This window comes from Cricetulus griseus, assembly GCF_003668045.3.
Source record: "Cricetulus griseus strain 17A/GY chromosome 1 unlocalized genomic scaffold, alternate assembly CriGri-PICRH-1.0 chr1_0, whole genome shotgun sequence".
Taxonomy (NCBI): domain Eukaryota; kingdom Metazoa; phylum Chordata; class Mammalia; order Rodentia; family Cricetidae; genus Cricetulus; species Cricetulus griseus.
The window spans coordinates 218,638,625-218,645,624 of NW_023276806.1; the positions used below are offsets into that span (position 1 = coordinate 218,638,625).

Sequence of the window (7,000 nt, forward strand, 5' to 3'; positions counted from 1 at the left end):
CGAGATGTCCTGTCAATTCTAGAGTTTATATATTATCCTTCTGTGGTCTTTGATAGAGTTGAAGACAGATAGTTATGGTTATAGTTTCTTCAGTTATTATAAAAGATAAGTTATCCTTCTTTTTATTTAGACAGAAAAGAGGAGATGATGGGGAAAGTGCTTCTGTGTGTTTGTCTTACTGGATGATAAATAAAATACTGTTTAGCCAATAAGGCAGCAAGTTAGGCAGGACTAGGAGTCAAAGAGGATTCTGGGAAATGTAGTAGAGAAGTGGTGTTCCAGGCAGGAAGTGACATACAAGGAGATTCATATTTAAGAAAGGAGAAGCAGGAAGTGTCCCCTTTCCTCTTCACCTGCTCCAGTGGAGCCATGTGAGCCACCAGCAAGAGAGGGTGCCAGCGGAAGGCATCCTCTATAAGGTAAGTCTTACAAAATATATAGATTTATGATAATTAAGACTAAGCTAACAGATGAGAAATCCTAGTCATTGGCCAAGCAGCTTTGTACCGAATATGTCTCTGTATTATTTTTGTTCATCATTTTTGTCGATGATTGAAACTGGCCTGTTCAGGCTCAGTTATACAGTTTTCTGAGCTTGCCAGAGGGTCCAGGTTACTCTATATGAATAGACATATGCTCAGGGTGGCAGCCATGCTTGTAATCCCAGCACTTGGGAGGTTGAGGCAAAAGGATCATCTGTTCAAAACCAGCTTGGACTACATACTAAGTTTAATCAAAGACTATAATGCCCATGTCAAACACACACAAACAACAAAGAAACAACATTGTTGGGGAAATGTGACCATGCATGTCTGGAAAGCTGAGATATCAATAACAATTTAGATTTGGTTTGATTGACTCCAGGTTTTTGTTTGTTTTTGAGACAGGGTTTATCTGTGTAGCCCTAGCTGTCCTGGAATTCATTTGTGGACCAGACTGGCCTAGAACTCACAGAGATCCTCCTGCCTCTGCCTCTTGAGTGCTGAGATTAAAGATGTGTGACACTAGGCCCTACTAACTGACTTCATTTTTATTTTACATTGAGCTGGTAGGACTTAGTAGAAGAGCTTGAACCAAAACAGTTGTCTCCTACAATTTTTACTTAACAAGCATAAATTTCTATAATGTGTAAAAAACATTAAGTGTCTGTGTCTATGCATTCAAATAAGGTCTTTTGCCATCAGGGGGCAGGTGTGTGTGTGTGTGTGTGTGTGTGTGTGTGTGTGTTGTGGTTTGTTTGTGGGCAGTGTTTTTTATGTTTTGATTTTTGTGTATTCATTTTGTGTGTGAGCATATGTATGTGCATGTGTACATATATGCACTCCCACGCATACATATGTGGAGACCAGCAGGATGTCTAGTTTCTTCCCCCTGTGACTAGGCCTTATTCCCTTGAGAAAAGGTCTCTTCATTTAATGACAGCTCTCACCTCAAAGAGCATAAGAAAGAGTTTATTCTAGAGCCAAATAGGAGTGACCATGGTCCAGGAACACAGTTTAGGTTATCTTAATTTCAATGTTCCAAAGCAGTAGCAATTTTGTAAACTTTTTATAGTAACGGGACAAAGAAAGTCACAAACTAAGAAAGACACTCTCCAAATACGCTGACAAAACGTCAAGTGGACAGATGACAGAAAAGTGGGGGAGTGTACTTTAGATACAGGAGAAATCAGGGATCCCCTTTTGGGGTTCTTAGTCTTGTTGTTACAGGAATTTGAGAACGAGTCGAATGGAAGCTCAAGAACAATTGTATTAAAAGAAAATCCACAGGCAGATAAGGTATAAAATCTCAGTGTCTGCCCATGTTAAAAATAACTTCAGGGTCACAAAGAAAGAGCCCAGCCCCTCAGGGAACGCTTCCTCCCTGACAAGATAACTTTACCTCTAGTCCTAAGGGAGTGCTGCTAGAATTAAGGGGGGAAAGGAGAAGAGAGAACACACAGGGACAGCAAGTGCACTTGCTTTTTATTCCAGTGTTGCTCACGCGCGTGCGTGCGTGCGTGCGTGTGTGTGTGTGTGTGTGTGTGTGTGTGTGTGTGTGTGTGTGTGTTACTGTGTTGTTTCTTCATAGGCTGGTGTCTGACCTCAGTCTTTCGTGAATGGCTAATTTTAGAAAAATCATCAAAAAAGGAAATGAAGTAAAGTAGGAAGCCACTAAAACCACATAAATTCTGAGAGAGCAACAGCGCCCTTGCTTTGCATAAACAAAGGTTTTTACGGTGGGAGATTAGAACATTTGCATAAAGATTTTACACGACGGGAGAGATAAAAAGATTTGAGTTCTTTGTGACAAACAGAAGTTTTATAACGTTTAACCAAAAAGAAAAGTATTTTATGTTTCCTAAACCAAGAGGAGGAGAATGGAGGAAGAAGGGGGAAAGGCTTTGTACCATTTAAGCTAAATAAATCAGAAATGTACGCAGACTTCTATGTGTGGCTGCTGTGAGTTAGCTACTACAGGAGAGCAGAGATTCTGGGAAGGAAACGTTATTCTTTTCCAGGTGAATCCACTTCCTAGGAATGGTCTCTTAACCATCCTGAGCAAACCAGGTCCCCTCAAGTGTCAGGTCTCCACCCAGGTCAGAGGTTCTGTTCTTTTACTCAAACACTGTTTTTACCCTAACACTACTCCGCTCTGAAGAGCACCCTAAACACATTTAGGAAGCAGAAAAGAAATCAGAACCCCCCAAACACATCTATCATTTCTGCCCTCTGGAAATGATGAAGCTGCAAAGGTGTCCGAAGGCATGGCTTTTAGTCAAGAAAGAGAGTTACTTTTCTCTGGGAGTGGTTTTACCTTAAAATACACAGCCTAGTTCTACTTCCTGTTACTGTCACTATGGACCTCAGATGCTCTCTGATGTGCATTGTTAGCTTTGGGGTCTGTTAAAAAGAGTGGCCTGTTGATACATTGAAAAGTGTTTCACATAATAGTTTCATGGATGGTTAGGTCAGACCCAGGTGGGCAATGAATAGTTGCTTACAGAACCAATGACAGTCCTAAATTACTGTGATTAGACTCTGGGCCTGCAACATCCCAACATTTCCACAGTCATTGAAATTCTAATAGGTTGATTGACTTTTGCAGAATCTACAACTCACTTTTCAGAAATATCTATTTTGTGTAGGCTGGCTGTCCAGTGAGTTCCCAGAGCTCTGCCTGTCTCAATCCCCAGAAGGGATTACAGGCACATGCAGCTACACCCAGCTTTTGTATGGGTGTTAGGGTTTTAAACTCAGGTCCTCATGCTTGTCCAACATCCCCCCCGCCTTCATTATTGTTTAAAAGCATTATTGCCACGAAAGTAATGGCATCTGAAACTGCTATCTCCACAATGTCGGGAAAGAGAGGTTGGGGACATCCGGGAAAAGTGGATGATGCCCCTGAGATCTGAAAAGTACCACACCCCAAGTCAATAAAGCAGCAGGCCATGGTGACTAGTGTGATGTGATCAATAAATGTCAGCAGTCCTGGAGGCCTGAAGTTTGAGAGTAAAGTGGGACAGTGGGCATCTGGCAGGAGCCAGATCTTCTAGGGTCTTTTTCAGCAGATGCCTATTCTGGAAGCAAAGGATAGCATCAGCTCATCTGAAGAGCAGAGGAGAAAAATGTTTCTAGCAACTGGAAGAAGAAGATGACTAGCAGGGGGTCTGAAAGCAGACAGACAGACAGTGCTCCACCCAAGTTAGTAGCCAGAGTGCTTTGGGCCTCTTCACACTGTGGTGACATCCGCATGTTCTAGCAGTAGGAGAAAGCAGCGGTGTTTGAACTGCCTGTGGATGTCATTAAGGGCTCTCACCACCCTGTTTGTCAGGACATCACGCCAGCCAATTCTTTAAACCATAAGGCTTAGAAATAAGAGTATCACATACATTGAAGACATTTTAATTTCACTTGCCCGAGAGCTGGAAACTCTCCCCTTGTAAAGTTCAGCACATTCCTCAAAGCTGCCCTCATTTCCCCGCCAGGCTGAGTCAGACAGCGAAAGGGCCTCCTTGCTAACACATCTCCATCTTTGGCCATCACACCAAGCTGCTTTCTGTTGAGCTCCCAGACTAAAACTTCGGTGATTGCTTGGAAAATTACAACTCCATAAATACAACCTCTTCCCTTGTCTCCTCTAAATCTCTCTTTGAAACCCTTTTCTATCAACTGTTTTATTCCTGTTATCAATTTTACTAGCCACAAACCCTCTCCTCTTTAAATGAAAACAATTTAAGGTTCAATTTGACTTTATTTTCAGATATTTAATTCTCATTTGCTAGTTTTCTATTTCAAAAAAAGAAAGGAAAGAAAAGTCTCTAAAAGGAGCAGAGGGGAGTATGTGTGCATCTGGTATAACCCTCGAAGCTTAGGACGAGGTTCTTGCAGGTATACAAGTATAGAATCTAAGCTCATTTCCTTGTTAAAATATATGACTCCATAGATGTGGAATAGCAGCGTAATTCGTCTGGATTTCCAAAAGGTGTTTGGCTAAGTTTCAGGACAAGGAATGAGGTGAAGAAATGGAGATTGTATAAGGTTGTGTGGTTAGACTAGCTCACATCTGACAATACCCAGAAGGTGTTGATGAATGAATTCTCTACATTTTCTAGAAAGGGCTCTAATTTTAACTCTGCCCAATTCATCAAACTTATAATCACATATAGTGACACAGAATATTAATTTTACAGATGGCCCAATTCATCTAGTGCAATGCTAGGCATTTAGTTCAATAAATGTTGAATTTAATCAGGAGGAAACTGTTGATGTTTTACTTGATGGAATCACAATTGTAAATTAATTCATTAGGCAGAAAGAAAGTAAAATATAAATACAATAATACTGGAAAAAGGAGAAATGCATTCTGCCCTCTTGAACTCCAATAATCAATTTTAAAAGTATGGCATTAAGAAAGGTCAGTTTAATATACTTTTACAATATCAAAACAGACTGCAAGCTAAACACAATTAATAAATGATTTCCTTCTCCCTACAAAATTAGTAGAGTCCACATAGCCTCATATACTGATCACAAAAGATAATCATTTGTTCACCACTGCTGTCTGTGGACCACATCTGGAAACTGTGTTTTAAGCTAGAAACTGCATTCAGAGAGGATCATTAATCAAGAGACCACAGAGACAAGGGAATGAAGGTTGCTAGTCTAATAATGGGGGGAGGGAACAGCCTTATTACGTGGGTGGGCCCAAAGCAATCACAAAGGTCCCTGAGTATGAAAAAGAGATGGAATATAAAGGAACCTCAGAGAGACAGCAGAGTAAGACTATGCATTTTTAGCTGCTTTTAACTGAGTTTCCAAAGGAAGGAGTCACAGGAAGTTTACCATTTTGCGGTGGGCTATGATCTGAGTAGGCAGTAGTACCAACATGTTTCGGTGATAATCTGAACACTGTAGCACTTGAATTTGTTTCCAGTCACCACCAAGACAGATTGACAAAATTGATTATTGCTTGGTGCTTTTATTTTATTTTTTTAGTTCTCATGTTGAGGAATAAACCTGGGACTTTGTGTATCATAAGTATATACTCTACCACTAAACTATATCTCACTCCCAAATTATCAATTTTTGTTTGTTTTGTTTTCTTTTGCATTTTGAGACAGGGTTTCTCTATAGCCCTGGTTGTCCTGGAGCTCTGTAGACCTGGCTAACCTCAAACTCATAGAGATCCAAATTACCAGTTCTTAAAACAACATAATTTTATTATCTTATGGTTCTAGATGTCAGAGGTCTGAAGCTGATCTGGAAAAGGCAAGATGTGCCGCCCGGCAACCTCGTCTCTTCCACACCTTGTTTCCCCTTTGCCATTGTTCTAGCCAGTAAGAGATGCCATGAAAACCACCAAAGACTATGAAACTTAGACAATAGTAAGGCATTTTATTTTCTCATAGGTCTGAAGACTATAAATCCAAGATCAAGGTGCTAGCAGGACAGATTTGTGTTCTTGGCTTGTCGATGTCTGCCTAAAGGTGGTCTTCCCTCTGTGCCTATGTGGGCATTCCAGGTGTCTCTTTCTCTTCCTGTGATAATAATGTTTCTTCCAGACTAATAAGGCGGTGCTCTAAGACTTCATTTAACTTCATTTACCTCCTTAACGGTCCCATTCTCAAACTCAGCCATACTGTAGGTAAGGCTTAAATATATGAATTTAGGGGAACACAATTCAGTCCATAATAGTTATGCAATTTAACATATTCCCACTTTCCAGGGATTGGAACATGGGTAAACTTGAGAGACTACTTCCCCTACCACAAAACCCAAGAAATGACAGGAGGCCTACACGCCACTGATTGTGCCGCCTCCATGTCTCTAGTGATCCCCGAAAAGTTCCAGCACATTCTGAGAGTACTCGACACCAACATCCATGCGCGGCGGAAAATAGCCATTGCCATCACTGTCACCAAGGGTGCGGGGCAGAGACAGGCCCACGTGGTGTTGAGGAAAGCAGACATCAACCTCACCAAGAGGGCTGGAGAGCCCACAGAGGATGAGGTGGAGCGCGTGACCACCATCATGCAGAACCCATGACAGGACAAGATCCCAGACTGGTTCTTGAACAGACAGAAGGACATGAAGGATGGAAAGTATAGCCAGGTTCTGACCAACGGTCTGGACAACAAGCTACATGAGGACCTGGAGCGATGGAAGAAGGTCAGAGCCCACAGGGAGCTGTTCCACTTTTGGGGCCTTCGTGTCCGAGGTCAGCACACCAAGACCACTGGCCGCCGGGGCCGTACTGTGGGTACATCCAAGAAGAAATGAGTCCCTGGGCCTTCGCTGTTAATAAATAGTTTATATACCTGTGTGTGTCGGGGGGGAGAGCAAAACAAGAAATATGTGCTAAACAAATGAATGGGTAGATTTGGATGAGTGCTAAGGCACTGATTGCTGTAGCAAAGTTCAGAGGAAACTCTCAGTTCAACCTGATACCTCAGAGAATCATTCTAGAACACTGATTGACACACAAATGATCAGTTTGGAAAAGTGTAAAGAAAACATTA

At 41.7% G+C, this 7,000-nt stretch overlaps 1 pseudogene; it reads left to right on the forward strand.

The window, feature by feature from the left end:
- Positions 1-6,302: 6,302 nt before the first annotated feature.
- On the forward strand, positions 6,303-6,761 carry LOC100766503 (annotated as a pseudogene).
- The last annotated feature ends 239 nt before the right edge of the window (positions 6,762-7,000 follow it).